This window comes from Halichoerus grypus, chromosome 6 (assembly GCF_964656455.1).
Source record: "Halichoerus grypus chromosome 6, mHalGry1.hap1.1, whole genome shotgun sequence".
Taxonomy (NCBI): domain Eukaryota; kingdom Metazoa; phylum Chordata; class Mammalia; order Carnivora; family Phocidae; genus Halichoerus; species Halichoerus grypus.
In genome coordinates this window covers 95,343,942-95,359,169 of record NC_135717.1, presented here as the reverse complement: position 1 = coordinate 95,359,169, position 15,228 = coordinate 95,343,942, and the positions used below count along the sequence as shown (strand labels likewise).

The 15,228-nt window shown below is 41.8% G+C and overlaps 1 protein-coding gene across 5 annotated transcripts in view; it reads left to right on the top strand.

The window, feature by feature from the left end:
* LOC118546527 (cationic amino acid transporter 3-like) overlaps window positions 1-15,228 on the top strand; it is a 120,968-nt gene that overhangs the window by 85,332 nt on the left and 20,408 nt on the right. For 4 of the 5 annotated variants that reach the window (XR_013449099.1, XR_013449100.1, XR_013449101.1 and 1 more), the window contains exon 1: window positions 569-774. The exons of the other annotated variant lie outside the window; for it this stretch is intronic. The gene's annotated coding sequence lies outside the window, so the exon portion shown is untranslated. Of the gene's footprint in view, window positions 1-568; window positions 775-15,228 lie in introns of those variants that run through there. 5 annotated transcript variants of the gene reach the window in all.

Genomic DNA, 15,228 nt, shown 5'->3' with positions numbered 1-15,228 from the left:
ATAATATAAAGTTGTCCGTTTAAAAGTGCTAAGTGCATGGAGAACAGAACAGGAAAAGTGGGATCAATATGTGTGGAGGTGTGCCTTTACAATTTTCATTAAAGTCAGTAGGGCAGTCTCATTGAAAAGATGATATTTGAGCTAAGACATGAAGGCAGTGAAAGAGCCATGCGGATGTCTGGGAGAAGAGCATTATAAGTGATGGGGCAAGGACAAGGTGGTGGGCAGTAAGGGCAAAGGCCCTGAAATGGGAACATATCTGGCATGAACAAGGCATTGCCAGAAGGCCAATCTGGCTGGAGCAGAGCCCTGAGAGGGAAAGAGTAAGAGAGAATCAGCAAAAGGGTGGACAGATTAAGTAGATGTTTGTAGGCCATGTGAGAACTTTGGCATATTTAATGAACTGAAGAGTCATAGCATTGCTTTGAACACAGGAGTGACATGCTCTGAAGGCAAGGTCAAAAGCAGAGAGACAAAATGCAGCAGGTGACAGGAAATGGTGGCTTGCACCACCTCCTTTCTACTTTCACATCCTTCCCAGGCCCCTTCTGCCCTTTGGCCCCAACTCCCTGAGGCCCAGCCTTGTTAGTGCTCACACTCTTGAGGCCCCTCCTCCATGAGGACCTTGCCTCCCCAGGGCCTCAGCTCCCTGAGGGCACCCTGTCAGCACCACTCCTTGTGCTGACTCTGCTTGGCCAAGTTCCTTCCCTCTTCCTGGGTTTGACTTAAACTTTCTTCCTAAGTGTTTTTCCTCTGAGGCAGAAAAAGCCCACGGTAAGTGATTTCTCCTGTTTATAGAGTTGGCAGGAAAACTGAGACAGAGCCAGGGAGGAAGAAGGCTGGGCTAGGAATGCCACTGGCTATAGAAGCTGTGTAGGGTTGGAGCAGAGGGTATTTCATGGCACCAGGGCTAGACTTGGGTTTGGGGCCTGTAGACCAGCACCTTGGGAGTTTGGGAAGGGCAGGTAGGTTTGCTGGGGTCAGAGTGATGTGGAGGTCTACACTCTGTTCTCTTCCAGACCAGAAAGTTTCTCAGCTCTGATGAGCAAAATATAAGTTAGGGGAGGTTATTCCTTGGTGCTTCTCCTCCAGCATCCTTCCCACCTGTTTGCCTGCCCCCCTTCTTGGTCTTTCCTTTCTGACCTGGTGCAGAGCTTGCTTTTTTCATCTTTGTCTTTCCATAGGTCCCAAAACATAGTATGCTTAGACATGTTCCTTGAATGAATGAAGATTTTTCCATCAGTCTTTCCTGACTCCTTCATGTTTTGCTTCATTTCTCGCTGGAGATTCTGAAAGTCTCTGTGTCATATCTTCTTAGGGAGGACATTGGTGTGCACTTTGCAGAACAGCAGGTCCAGTGTGATAAGGTGGTCCCCCATCACCAGAGAGGATTTGAGGGTCTTTGTCCTCCAGGCTCAAGGAGCTAAATATCTATTTTACAGCTGCTGAAGGTATCGTCTGGCCTTTCTTATATAATTAAAAAAAATTGTGGTGGGGATGGATTATAGGCCAGGTCTGGCTATAGGAAGAAATATTACCACCAAGTTCCCCTGCAGTGTGGCTGCCTCATGGTCATTAAAACACTGAGTCACCAAGAGGCAGCTTGCTGTTATCAGAAAACTCATTTATAACTCTTTAATTTTGAAGGCCTTTGGAACCTTAAACTGTTCTTCACCCTCCAGCTTCCGCATTGCTACACTGCGGGTAGCACCCCAACACCAGAAGCCCAGACACCACTTACCCATGCATGACACCTGTTTTATTGAGTATAAGTGGCAAATGTTGATTTCCAGGTTGTCTTTCTCTTGTCCTCTAGCAGTTCTTGGGCTATTTCTCTCCATCATCAATTGATACCTGTTATGTGCTTCCAGAAGGCAGATTCATTTTAACCTTAGTTAAAGCAAAATCATGTGTAAAGGTCAATTTCTTCACCAAGTATATTCCAAATTGATAAATATAATTTTTGGATTGTATTCATTTGCTTTATCCTTGTCTCTTTTTTCTTTGATTATCACAGAAATCACAAAGCAGAGTGGGGATGAGAAAGAAATAGGAAGAGGGATACAGAGTGTCCCTCGAAAGTGGTGGCAGAGGCTCTTTGTTGTAGATTATGTTGTCTGAGTTGGGATGAGGCAAGTGGGTCTTGGTGGAGAAGTCATATGCATCTATATTTGGAGAATAGCTCAGGACTTTGAGGCACGATACAACTTTCATATAACTCAGATGATTTGGTGTCTTTCCTGCAATAAAACAAAACAAGCAAAGTGAAACGAAACAAAATAAAAGGGTGTGTATTGGGAGGAGGTACATGGAGGAAGGAACCAAGGGCTCTGACCACTCACAACTGCTAGTCTAAAATGGAAATAGAGGATAATTATGGATGGGATAAGTGGATGGATTTCTAGATTCTGTGCTTACAAGGAGAGGAAGGATTTGGGGGAAAAACAAAGCTGTTCAGCAAGGTTTCTTGGAAAAAATGACTGTGGATCAGTGCTCCACTACATTATAGTTGTAGTTTGGAAAATGAGGTGGACAGGCAGATGCATTTTCTTCTACTGCTTTCTCCTGAGGACTTTCATTAGGTGTTCTGTGTTTGGCAGGATTCAGAATTGAGAAAATGGAGTGGAGAATCATAGGGAGAAGTAGAAAAGAAAGTGATTTTCACTGTTGACATCAGTGTACCCCATCATTTTCTAATCCCTTAATTGCACAAGCTTCCTGGCTTTCTCAGCTCTCTTTCTGCTTCCTGTTTGGAAAATCTCATTCTGATTCTGCCTGGTAGCCCATCTAGTTTCTGAAGACCTCTAGAAGCAGAAGCTCAGGCTGTTCTAATTTGTCAAGTGATCATCTTGTTTTGGAGTGACAGAGAGGTTAAGATTTTCCAACACTGGATTCTGACTGAATCTGAACCTGTAAATGTGTCAAGTCATGTTGAGAAACATTGCATTTCACTCTGTCTTCTCTGTAGTTATCCCAGAAGCACTAAGAAAAGACACCTGTTCACAACCATCCCAGAATGATACTAGATAATATGGAGTCTATACAGCCTCTAGAGAAGCTCTGGCTATCTGATTGTTTACCCAAATAATGGTGCAATGATACTAGTATAGTGTGTGCATGGAGCAGGGACTGCATATATTTTGTGGGAAGGAAGCAAAATGTTTTGGTCTCCATCTACATAGATTTTGGGCTACATTTGGATGGATGGATTTTGTCTACAGACTGTTGGTCTGGTGTGTGTTAATCTGCACCAGGATGGGTTTTCACTGACTTGGAATTCAGCCTCTGCCAGACTAGGATGGGATTTGGGAGCTGTAGTGCTGGGTCTGGTAGGGTAGGTAGGTGAGGTGGAGGAGGTGGCTGTGTTTCCTCTTGGTCTAATGAGCAGGCAGTCTGAGGCTGCCATGCCTTCAAGTTCAAGTCTTGGTTGCACCTAGTAAATATTACTTGCAGAACTTGGGTTTCTAGCCTCATGGAGGTTTTAACCTAAGGAGTTTTTATTTTAGAAAGGGAGACAAAGGCTTCTTCCATGTAACATGCAAACAGAATACAGTACAAAGTAAGATCATAGGTGGGAGGATGCCTGGTAAATGATTTGTTTGGTGAGGTTGTTCTCAGAAGACTCCTGGGAGATAAGTTGGGATATTTATTTTCTTTGGCATGAGCTGAATTTGGTTACCTCAGCTTTCTTTCCAGCCTTTCTGGGAAGTTATCTGACCTTTACTTTTCTTTTCCTAGGAGACAAATTATACATTTATTATTACTGCAATGGTTTTTCCCTTCTTTTTCTGCACAGACCAGGACTGAGAATTATTATTATTAGTATCATTATTATTAATATTATATCTTAGTATCTTGAGCTGTATTAATATCTGTAGCAAATATTTAACTGCATCTGTCTAATTGGGTAAACTGGATTTAATGGCACAAGGTGTGGTGGAGTTTGTTTTGTGTTTTTGGTGGGGGGCATGGAAGGAAGGCCTAGAGAGGCTCTATTTATTGGATCACGGCCAAGCTGAAGATGCAGCTTGAACTGATGTTTTCCTGGGAAACATTTATACACAATGCCAAGATGAGGTAATTCCCGCCTCTGCCATGCAGCCTTCTCAGGCTGACCCACAGTGCATAGAAGATTCTCACTAGTTTTGCCAACACTGGAAAATGTGATACTTAGTACTCTTACCTTTCATCAGCCATGTGGGATTTTGACATGCCCTTGCCTTGACTGTTCATTTCTTCCTTAGGAATATCCTTCCTGGTTCATAGTTCATCTATCTTTTACTTACTTTGGCAAGTGGGGAGGTGTTCATGAAATGCACTAAATTATAAGTTCCCAGAGAGGAGAATTCTGTATATGCCAACATTGTCTTCCACTGTGTGTAACTGAGTACATGATGATTTGAGGGTAATTGTGGTGGTATTGATAAGTTAGGGGGAAGAAAAATGTTGCGTTTGCTTGAGTTCTTTTGCACAGAGAATCACTGTACTTCTTGAATTTTCTAATTTGGAATTTGCATTTGTATTCATTTATACTTAGTTCAAATCTGATCTTTAATAAACGAAATCTAGTCTTTCTCACTTAGAAACTTGTGTGGTTTCTACTTGAGGGACCATCCCATTTCTCTGTTTAGACCCAATCCAAAGTATACTGAGCATATCTGTGTAGTTATTTACAGGTAGTACAGGAAGAATGGCAGCAAATACAGAAATAGCTTTTCTCTGGGAGCTTACACTATAAGGATACTTCCCTATCCTCCTGAAACAAGTGAAATCCTGTTCTACACACCAGTCAATCCTTCGACTGTTGTCCCACTCCTCCCTTCTGCAGGCTAGCCTTACATGTAGTTATTGCAGTTTGAGTATCGTGTCCTGTTGCCTGATGCCAAAGCATTAGGTGACTTGTTTTCCAAATAAAGTAAAGCAAGAAAGAAGTAAGAAAACTCTGCATTGTCTGTCTGTTCAGTTGTCATACATCAAGGTCATGAACTGGAGCAAATCATAAATGCCAAAGATAATACACTTTGTCTCAGCTGACTTGTGATACTTCCTTTGTACTTTCACTTTGTTGTGGTGAAAGAGACTTTGACCTTGGTTCTTGTGTCAGATCTCTGACATCCAGACTGGGCTGTAGAGCCTGGAGGTACTTCCTTGGCTGTGGCCAGTTAACTCTTTGTACCTCAGGCTCTAGCTGGGGAATGAAAAGCAAGCTGGCAGAAGCTCTGCTCCTGGGCTCCACCTCACCACCTACTACTCCTACCCTCTTCCCTAACTGGGATTTCTCCCAGTGCTTAGTTCTAGGCCCTGAGTTCTGCCACTGGACATTAATGAGGGGAGAGCAGGGGGCAAGTGGAGCATACTGGAGAGATCCGATATCTACCTGTAAGAGTGACCAAGCCAATTCTGGAAGTAAAGTCGTGTTGAACAGGGTTTGGGAAGAGTGTTTTTAGGCAGAGAGGGACAGTCTGTGAGAGGGCTGATGTTAATGCCAGCAAGATGTGCATTTGTGGGGAAAGATTTGTCCTGTTCAAGCAGGAACCACAGAAAAGGTTAAAAGTAGGAAAGTGGTAAAAATAGTTAAAAAAAAGAATTAGAAATATAATCTTAGAAGTTTGGATTTGATAGAGAGCAGGAAGCTATAGATGTGTTTGGGAGTGTGTGTGTGTGTGTGTGTGTGTGTGTGTGTGTGTATCTTTTTAAGACTTGAGGAAAGTGTCCTTTTCCAGAAGGACAATAGAGAGTACTCAAACTTCAGTTATGTGGTGCAATGTAGTAGTCAGGAAGAATGTGATTTAGGGCTTTATCCTGTTTCAAGGAAGGGCAGCACTCTCTGATTGCTGCTGGGTGATTCCAAGTGAGAGATGAGAGTATCTGGTTGTTAGAGTTACCAATTTTATGAACCAGGAGGGTGGACCAAGGAGTATGTCAGGAGGCAGGTCCTAGATATGCAGTATTTGCAAACCATAGGAACCTACTAGGTAGAGGGAGTATGGACAAGGTGCTAAGTGTCTATGTGACTTCATGTCCATTGAATTGAATTGCAAAGATCTGAATCCAATGATTTCAGTTGGAATTCCTTAGATTTATTTAAAACTTTTATGTAATTACCCCCGAATAAAGCCATTAGAGACTGCTTTGTTAATCACCTTGTTTCTGGACATAATTAGGGTTTTCTTTGTTTTGAAACTAAAATAGAAAGGCAGTCCCTTATCTTCTCTGTAGATCCTCCTATACTAATAGCATTTTCACAATGCCCATTATTCCTTATGTCAAGTCCATATTTGTTAATAACTTAAAAAAATATAGTGAGGTGATCCAAAAAGAAACAAGGAGGTCTGCAATGATGCCTGATGTCCATTGGTCTTTGTGATTATTTCTATGAGTGATCAATAAATATTAACAATGCTCTAGGTGCTGTGTGCTCAGGGCTAGTCACATGCATGGGTCACAATGGGGAACACCAATGCCCATTTTAGTCCAAGGAGGGTGTCTTCTATTTGGCATCTAGAGATCTATTGTCCTTTATTTCCACTAAAAGCCAAGCAAAAGGAAAAGGGCTAAAGTTTTGGGCAGGAATTAACAATTAGCTGTAAAATTCTATCTGGGGACTATTGGAATAGGTATGGGGATGCTTTGGAATCTTTCTTGGCATCTAAAAGGATGGTCTGGAGACATTTTGGCCCCAGATTAGTTTTGGATTTTATCAGGACATGGTTTAGATGGAGCTTTCAGATTCAATGGTCCCAATACTTCTAGCTCCAGCCTATCACTATGTATTCAGGAGGAAAGGGAAGACGTCAGCAGAAGGTCACCTAGTCACAAAGAGAAGAACTGACTCAAATACTCAAATACTTTATTAGCCATGCCCAGCAGCCTGACTCTTTGTGGAGATAGGGTGCTGCAGGAGCAAGACCATGGTCTTCCAAGTGACAAAGAACCAAGATCAAATTCCAGCTCTTTTTGTACTGGCTATATGAGCTTGGGACACTTGTCTAACTTCTCAGTCTGTGAAATGGAATAATAATGCTCATGTCATTGGGTTGTTATGGGGGTTAAATGAAATAACATCTGTGCATTATTTGCAACTCAACAAATTCTGGTTCTCTTTCACCCCTCTCTCCATATAGCCCTAAATGTTGCACATATACCTTGATATCCCTATTTGCCAGATACCATTTTTCTCTGCCTCCAGCCTCTGCCCATGTTCCCCAATGCTTCTAGAGTTCAAGCCTTGGTCCCTGGTATATTAGTTTGTGTTAGTCCAACAAAATAACAATAAGAGGCAGAGTTTTTATAAGCATACTAACATGAACCAATGTTGGACCTTCTTTCCAGGAATTTTTGCTTGCTGAGTACTGATGTTCAAAAATTGTAAGATACCTAGGAATAAACCTAGATCGATTGATTTTATCATTAGATTCAGGTTACACATTTTGGGCAGGAATATTATATAAGAACATTGTTAAATGCAATTAGTGCCATATAGGCAGGGAATACATCTTTTTCCTCTCCATTGTGTACATAGCATCAAGCACTAGGACTGGCATTTAGAAGGTGCTTAATATTTATTAAATGAATGAATGATGAATGACATAAGACTTTCACTGCTACTTAGGTCTATTATTATTCTACTAGATAACAGGAGAATGAGCAGCCTTCTCCAATATTATAGTCCCATTTTTATAATACATGTTTGAAGGTTAAGTGTAACCCAAGACCTCTATAAAGAGCCCACAGGAAGGGAAATGAAATGGGGATGATGATGTGAGGCAAACAGTGGAGTCTCTTTACCCTAGGGTGGGTGGTGATCATACTATGTTGAGAGTGGAGAATGAATAAGGTGGTCCTTAGTGGAAAGAAACAGAACCTAGGAGTCCATGGCCTGTTGCCTTGCTGAGATAAATTAGTTATTTTGATTTCCAGATTTTATATCTTTCCCTCCCCTAACTGCCATTTGAATCCTAAGATGCCGTAGTGAAAATTGATTTCTGTCTTTCCTCCTCTCCTGCTTTCTCAGCAGGGACAGCCCCATGAGTCTCTCCTTCTCTACCTTCCACCTCCCACCACCCCCCTCCACACACATAAGTGTATGTTTTCTAACATTTATATTCAGTGTTTGGGCAGCCATTCACTCCAGATTATTTGTTGTTGAGAAACTGTATAACTCCTGGGACTTCTTACTTGGATGTAGAAGCTTTCATCCCTGTTCCCCAGAGGAAATGAGGTTATGAGAGGTATTTTTTGCCTCACAGAAATGTGTTTTTAGGCTTCCCTTTGAGGATTCATTTCTCTCTAGCTCTGAGTATTTCAGACATTTCTGACAGTTTTTCCTGAGGCATCTGGGGCTTGGGACTGGATTCATCTATTTAATTCTGCACTGGTGAGTGCCTGACTCACATGGTTTCTGTCCCCTTCCTGAGAGTTTACCTATCCTTGTCTTTGCGGTCCTTAATTTCACTAGGTTCCAGAAAAAAGCGCTGTTTATCTCCATGTCAGCTCTTGATTATCCACAATACTGGTGGGCATAACCTAAAATAATGGATGATACTAAAATGACTTTTATTTCATTTTCAAGTGATGGAGTCCTGCCTGGAGATAATCTAGACCATGAACAGCTTCAGTGAAAGCAATTTGTCATGTTACTGTCCCATGGGTGGCTATATGGCATCTCTTCTTTGGCATCTAGTGAGGGAAGCACCTAGAAGCACGGAGTTTGTTCAGCTCATTATGTTGTCAGAACCACCAGCCATCTCCTGAGAGCTCTGTGCAAATTGTCTCCATGCCTTGTTTTCAAACTTTGGAGGAGGTCTTTCTTTAGATCCCAATACTTAGTTCAAAGAACTTGAAAATCGGTATACAACATGTGAAACTCTCAGTTTTTCTAGGGTTTCCATCACACCCAGAGTAAGAGCCAAAGTCCTCACAGTGACTCTCAGACCGTCTGTGAAGGACCTGGCTTCCTGCTTTCTCTCTGATCTCATCCCCTACTGCTCAAATTAGTCAAATTCATAGGGACAGAAGGTAGAATAGTGGTTGACAGGGGCTGCTGGGAGGGATAGATGGGGAGCTAGTGTTTAATGGCTATAGTGTTTCAGCTGAGGAAGATGAACAAATTCTGGAGATGGATGGTGGTGATGGTTGCACAACAGTGTGAAGGGGAATCTGTCTTGGACCACCCATTTTAAAATCACAACACCCCTTCTGAGCACCTTCTAAGATTTGCTTGCTTTCCTTTTCTCTGTAGTACTGATTGCAAATCTAACACAATATATACTCGTATTACTAATGTGGTTTGTTTTTTTGCTTCTTACTGCAAGAATGTAAGCAACATGAGTGGAGGGACTTTTTTTTCTTTGCTTTATCCATAATACTAAATAAATAGGGAGTAGTTTACTTATTGAATTAATAAATGACAGACCATGTTTGGACACAGACTTCTAGAGAAGGCACAAACAGAGAGAGAAAATGGGAAAATTACATATTTCATTTGTTTTGTAAACTATTTTTTGACCCTTGAATATGAGACACAGCCCCAGTGTTCATGGGGGGCTTTCATTCTGTTTACCATTGCCTACGTATTCTGAACTGTTTCTATGATAGAAGTGTTGGTTACACATGTGAAGCAACTGGTATCCAAACTATCTTTGAAGCTATTCAGGAGAGGCCACAGGGCCAACTTCCTGATTGGCAGGAGTATTAACCCCCTACCATGGAAACCAGTGGAAGTTACTGCCTTGGAAAAAAGTTTTGAAAATGAAGGGTCGAGAGTGAGGGCAGTACCATTCTTAGAGACAGAGGAGGGAGCACAATGACCTCTAAGACTAAGGAGAGTTGGGGGGGGGGTGCGGAGCAAGATGGTGGAGGAGTAGGAGACCTGGATTTCCTCTGGTCCCAGGAATTCAGCTGGACAGGGATCAAACCATTCTGAACACCTACGAACTCAACAGGAGATCGAAGAAAAGAATAGCAACAACTCTCTGAACAGAAAAGCGACCACTTTCTGGAAGGTAGGACGTGTAGAGAAGTGAATCCGAGGTGAATTTCTGGAGGATAGACAGTGGGGGAGGGGCCTCCGTTGGCCGCTTCTGGCAAGTGATAGAACCGCGGAGCACAAAATCGGAAATTTTAGAAGTCAGTTCTGCAGAGGGACGTCGCTCCAGTGGCTAAGGGGGGGGTGGGACCCTTACTGGGACATTGTGGTGTGAGGACCCTCAGGGTCACAGAAAGACCGGGGGTCCCTGAGTGTGGCAGAGCTCCCAGGTATCGGAGCACGGAAGCCGGCTGCAGAGACGGAGCCGAGGTGTGGGCTCTCAGCTCGGGGTTGCCATAAGCCCTGATCCACGGCACAGTCGGGCCACTGCTCCTCCAGCAGGGACCCAACAAGCGGCAGATCCTGGGAGACTCACCTTCCTCCCCCGGGAGGAGCGGCACGGGAGTGCTCCTCAGGGATCTACTGGGTTTGGAGACTCCACACCGAGTGGGGTGCCAGAGACAGAAACGCGCGGTCACAGGCCGGGTGAGCACGGAGTGCGGCCGGAGACCGGGGAGACGGGAGTGATTGACTGCTTTTCTCTGAAGGCGCACTGAGGAGCGGGACCCTGAGTTCTCGGCTCCTCCGGGTGGAAATTGGGAGGCCGCCATTTTCACTCTCCTCCTCCAAAGCTATACGGAAAGCTTGCAAGGAACAAAAGCTCCTGAGAGCAAACCCGAGCAGATTACTTAGCCCAGACCGGCAAGGGCGGGGCAATTCTGCCTCCGGCAAAGACATTTGGGAACCATGGCAACAGGCCCCTCCCGCAGAAGATCAGCAAGAACAGCCAGCCAAGACCAAGTTTACTGATCAATGAGAACAGCAGAACTCCAGCGCTGGGGGAATAATGCACATAGAACCATGGCTTTTTTCCCATGATTCCCTAGTCTTTCAAAGTTAATTTTTTTAACTGTCTTTTTTTTTCTTTTGAATTTTATTTTTCCCTATTTCAACCAACATCTTATCAATCCCTTATTTAAAAATCTTTTTTCTTTTTCATTTTTAGAGTCATATTCTATCCTTTCATAGTAGTTACCCTTATTTTTGGCATATATATATAAGTTTTTCTCTCTTTAAAATTTTGAGATACAGTTTCTTCTAACAGATCAAAATATACCCTAAATCTCTAGTGTATGGCTTTGTTCTAATCTCCTGCCTGATCACATTCTCTCCCTTTTTTTTTTCTTTTTTTTTAAAATCCTCTTCTTTCTTTTTTCAAACAACTTCTTATCTAAAATTCCTTTTATAAAATTTTTTATAATTTTCATCTTTACAGTCATATTCCATCCCTTCATTGTATCAACCCTTATTTTTGTACATATATAACTTTTTCTTTCTTTAAAATTTTGGGAGGCACTTTCTTGTAACAGACCAAAATACACCCAAAAGCTAGTGTGTGGCACTGATCTATGCACCAGCATGATCATATTTGATCACATTCTATTCTTTTTGTTTTGTTCTGGTTTTGTTTGTTTTTATCTTTTTCTTGTTCTTTTTTCTTTCTTTCCCTTTCTTTTCCCCCAGCTTCAGGTCTTTTCTGATTTGTTTAGAGTATATTTTCTGGGGACATTGTTACCCTGTTAGCATTTTGTTCTCTCATTCATCTATTCTCCTATGGACAAAATGACAAGATGGAAAAAAATCACCTCAACAAAAAGAACAAGAGGTAGTACCGACTGCCAGGGACCTATTTAATACGGACATTAGTACGATGTCAGATCTAGAGTTCAAAATCATGATTTTAAAGATACTAGCTGGGCTTGAAAAATGCATGGAAGTTATTAGAGAAACCCTCTCTGGAGAAATAAAAGAACTAAAATCTAACCAAGTCGAAATCAAAAAGGCTATTAATGAGGTGCAATCAAAAATGGGGGCGCTAACTGCTACAATAAATGAGGCAGAAGAGAGAATCAGTGATATAGAAGACCAAATGATGGAAAATAAAGAAGCTGAGAAAAAGAGAGATAAACAACTACTGGATCACGAGGGCAGAATTCGAGAGATAAGTGATACCATAAGACGAAACAAGATTAGAATAATTGGGATCCCAGAAGAAGAAGAAAGAGAGAGGGGGGCAGATGGTATATTGGAGCAAATTATAGCAGAGAACTTCCCTAATTTGGGGAAGGACACAGGCATCAAAATCCAGGAGGCACAGAGAACCCCTCTCAAAATCAATAAAAATAGGTCAACACCCCGACATCTAATAGTAAAACTTACAAGTCTCAGAGACAAAGAGAAAATCCTGAAAGCAGCTCAGGAGAAGAGATCTGTAACCTACAATGGTAGAAACATTAGATTGGCAACAGACCTATCCACAGAGACCTGGCAGGCCAGAAAGGACTGGCATGATATATTCAGAGCACTAAATGAGAAAAATAGGCAGCCAAGAATACTATATCCAGCTAGGCTGTCATTGAAAATAGAAGGAGAGATAAAAAGCTTCCAGGACAAACAAAAACTAAAGGAAATTGCAAATATGAAACCAGCCCTACAAGAAATATTGAAAGGGGTCCTCTAAGCAAAGAGAGAGCCTAAAAGCAACATAGACCAGAAAGGAACAGAGACAATATACAGTAACAGTCACCTTACAGGCAATACAATGGCACTAAATTCATATGTTTCAATAGTTACCCTGAATGTAAATGGGTTAAATGCCCCAATCAAAAGTCACAGGCGGGGCGCCTGGGTGGCTCAGTTGGTTAAGCGACTGCCTTCGGCTCAGGTCATGATCCTGGAGTCCCGGGATCAAGTCCCACATCGAGCTCCCTGCTCAGCGGGGAGTCTGCTTCTCCCTCTGACTCTCCTCCCTCTCATGCTCTCTGTCTCTCATTCCCTCTCTCAAATAAATAAATAAAATCTTTAAAAAAAAAAAAGTCACAGGCCATCAGATTGGATTAAAAAACAAGACCCATCGATATGCTGTCTGCAAGAGACTCATTTTAGATGCAAAGACACCCCCACATTGAAAGTGAGGGGGTGGAACAATATTTACCATGCTAATGGATACCAAAAGAAAGCTGGGGTGGCAATCCTTATATCAGACAAAGTAGATTTTAAACCAAAGACTGTAATAACAGATGAGGAAGGACACTATATCCTACTGAAAGGGTCTATCCAACAAGAAGATCTAACAATTGTAAATATCTATGCCCCTAACATGGGAGCAGCCAATTACATAAGGTAATTAATAACAAAAGCAAAGAAACACGTTGACAACAATAAATAATAGTGGGGGACTTTAACACCCCCCTCACTGAATGGACAGATCATCGAAGCAAAAGATCAACAAGGAAATAAAGACTTTAAATGACACACTGGACCAAATGGACTTCACAGATATATTCAGAACATTCCATCCCAAAGCAACGGAATACACATTCTTCTCTGGTGCCCATGGAACATTCTCCAGAATAGATCACATCCTAGGTCACAAATCAGGTCTCAATCAGTACCAAAAGATTGGGATTATTCCTTGCATATTTTCAGACCACAATGCTTTGAAACTAGAACTCAATCACAAGAGGAAAGTCAGAAAGAACTCAAATACATGGAGGCTAAAGAGCATCCTACTAAAGAATGAATGGGTCAACCAGGAAATTAAAGAAGAATTAAAAAAATTCATGGAAACCAATGAAAATGAAAACACAACTGTTCAAAATCTCTGGGATGCAGCAAAGGTAGTCCTAAGAGGAAAGTGTATAGCAATACAAGCCTTTCTCAAGAAACAAGAGGGGCGCCTGGGTGCCTCAGTCATTAAGCGTCTGCCTTCGGCTCAGGTCATGATCCCGGGGTCCTGGGATCGAGCCCCGCATCAGGCTCCCTGCTCAGCAGGAAGCCTGCTTCTCCCTCTGCCTGCCACTCCCCCTGCTTGTGTTCCCTCTCTCACTGTGTCTCTATCTGTGAAATAAATAAATAAAATCTTAAAAAAAAAAAAGAAACAAGAAAGTTCTCAAATACACAAGCTAACCCTACACCTAAAGGAGCTGGAGAAAGAACAGCAGATAAAGCCTAAACCCAGCAGGAGAAGAGAAATAATAAAGATCAGAGCAGAAATCAATGAAATAGAAACCAAAAGAACAGTAGAACAGATCAACAAAACTAGGAGCTCGTTCTTTGAAAGAATTAACAAGATTGATAAACTCCTGGCCAGACTTACCAAAAAGAAAAGAGAAATGACCCAAATCAAACAAATCATGAATGAAAGAGGAGAGATCACAACCAACAGCAAAGAAATACAAACAATTATAAGAACATATTATAAGCAACTCTACGCCAGCAAATCAGATAACCTGGAAGAAATGGATGCATTCCTAGAGATGTATCAACTACCAAAACTGAACCAGGAAGAAATAGAAAACTTGAACAAACCTATAACCACTAAGGAAATTGAAGCAGTCATCAAAAATCTCCCAACAAACAAAAGCTCAGGGCCAGATGGCTTCCCAGGGGAATTCTACCAAACATTTAAAGAAGAATAAATACCTATTCTTCGGAAACTGTTCCAAAAAATAGAAATGAAAGGAAAACTTCCAAACTCGTTTTATGAGGCCACCATTACCTTGATCCCAAAACCAGACAAAGACCCCATCAAAAAGGAGAATTACAGACCAATATCCTTGATGAACATGGATGCAAAAGTTCTCACCAAAATACTAGCGAATAGGATGCAACAGTACATTAAAAGGATTATTCACCATGACCAAGTGGGATTTCTTCCTGGGCTGCAAGGTTGGTTCAACATCCACAAATCAATCAATGTGATACAATATATTAATAAAAGAAAGAACAAGAACCATATGATCCTCTCAATAGATGCAGAAAAAGCATTTGACAAAGTACCGCATCCTTTCCTGATCAAAAGTCTTCAGAGTATAGGGATAGAGGGTACATACCTCAACATCATAAAAGCCATCTATGAAAAACCTACAGTGAATATCATTCTCAATGGGGAAAGACTGAGAGCTTTCCCCCTAAGGTCAGGAACACAGCAGGGATGTCCACTATCACCACTGCTATTCAACATAGTATTAGAAGTCCTAGCCACAGCAATCAGACAACAAAAAGAAATAAAAGGCATCCAAATCAGCAAAGAAGAAGTCAAACTCTTACTCTTTGCAGATGATCTGATACTTTATGTGGAAAACCCAAAAGACTCCACGCCAAAACTGCTAGAACTCATACAGGAATTCAGTAAAGTG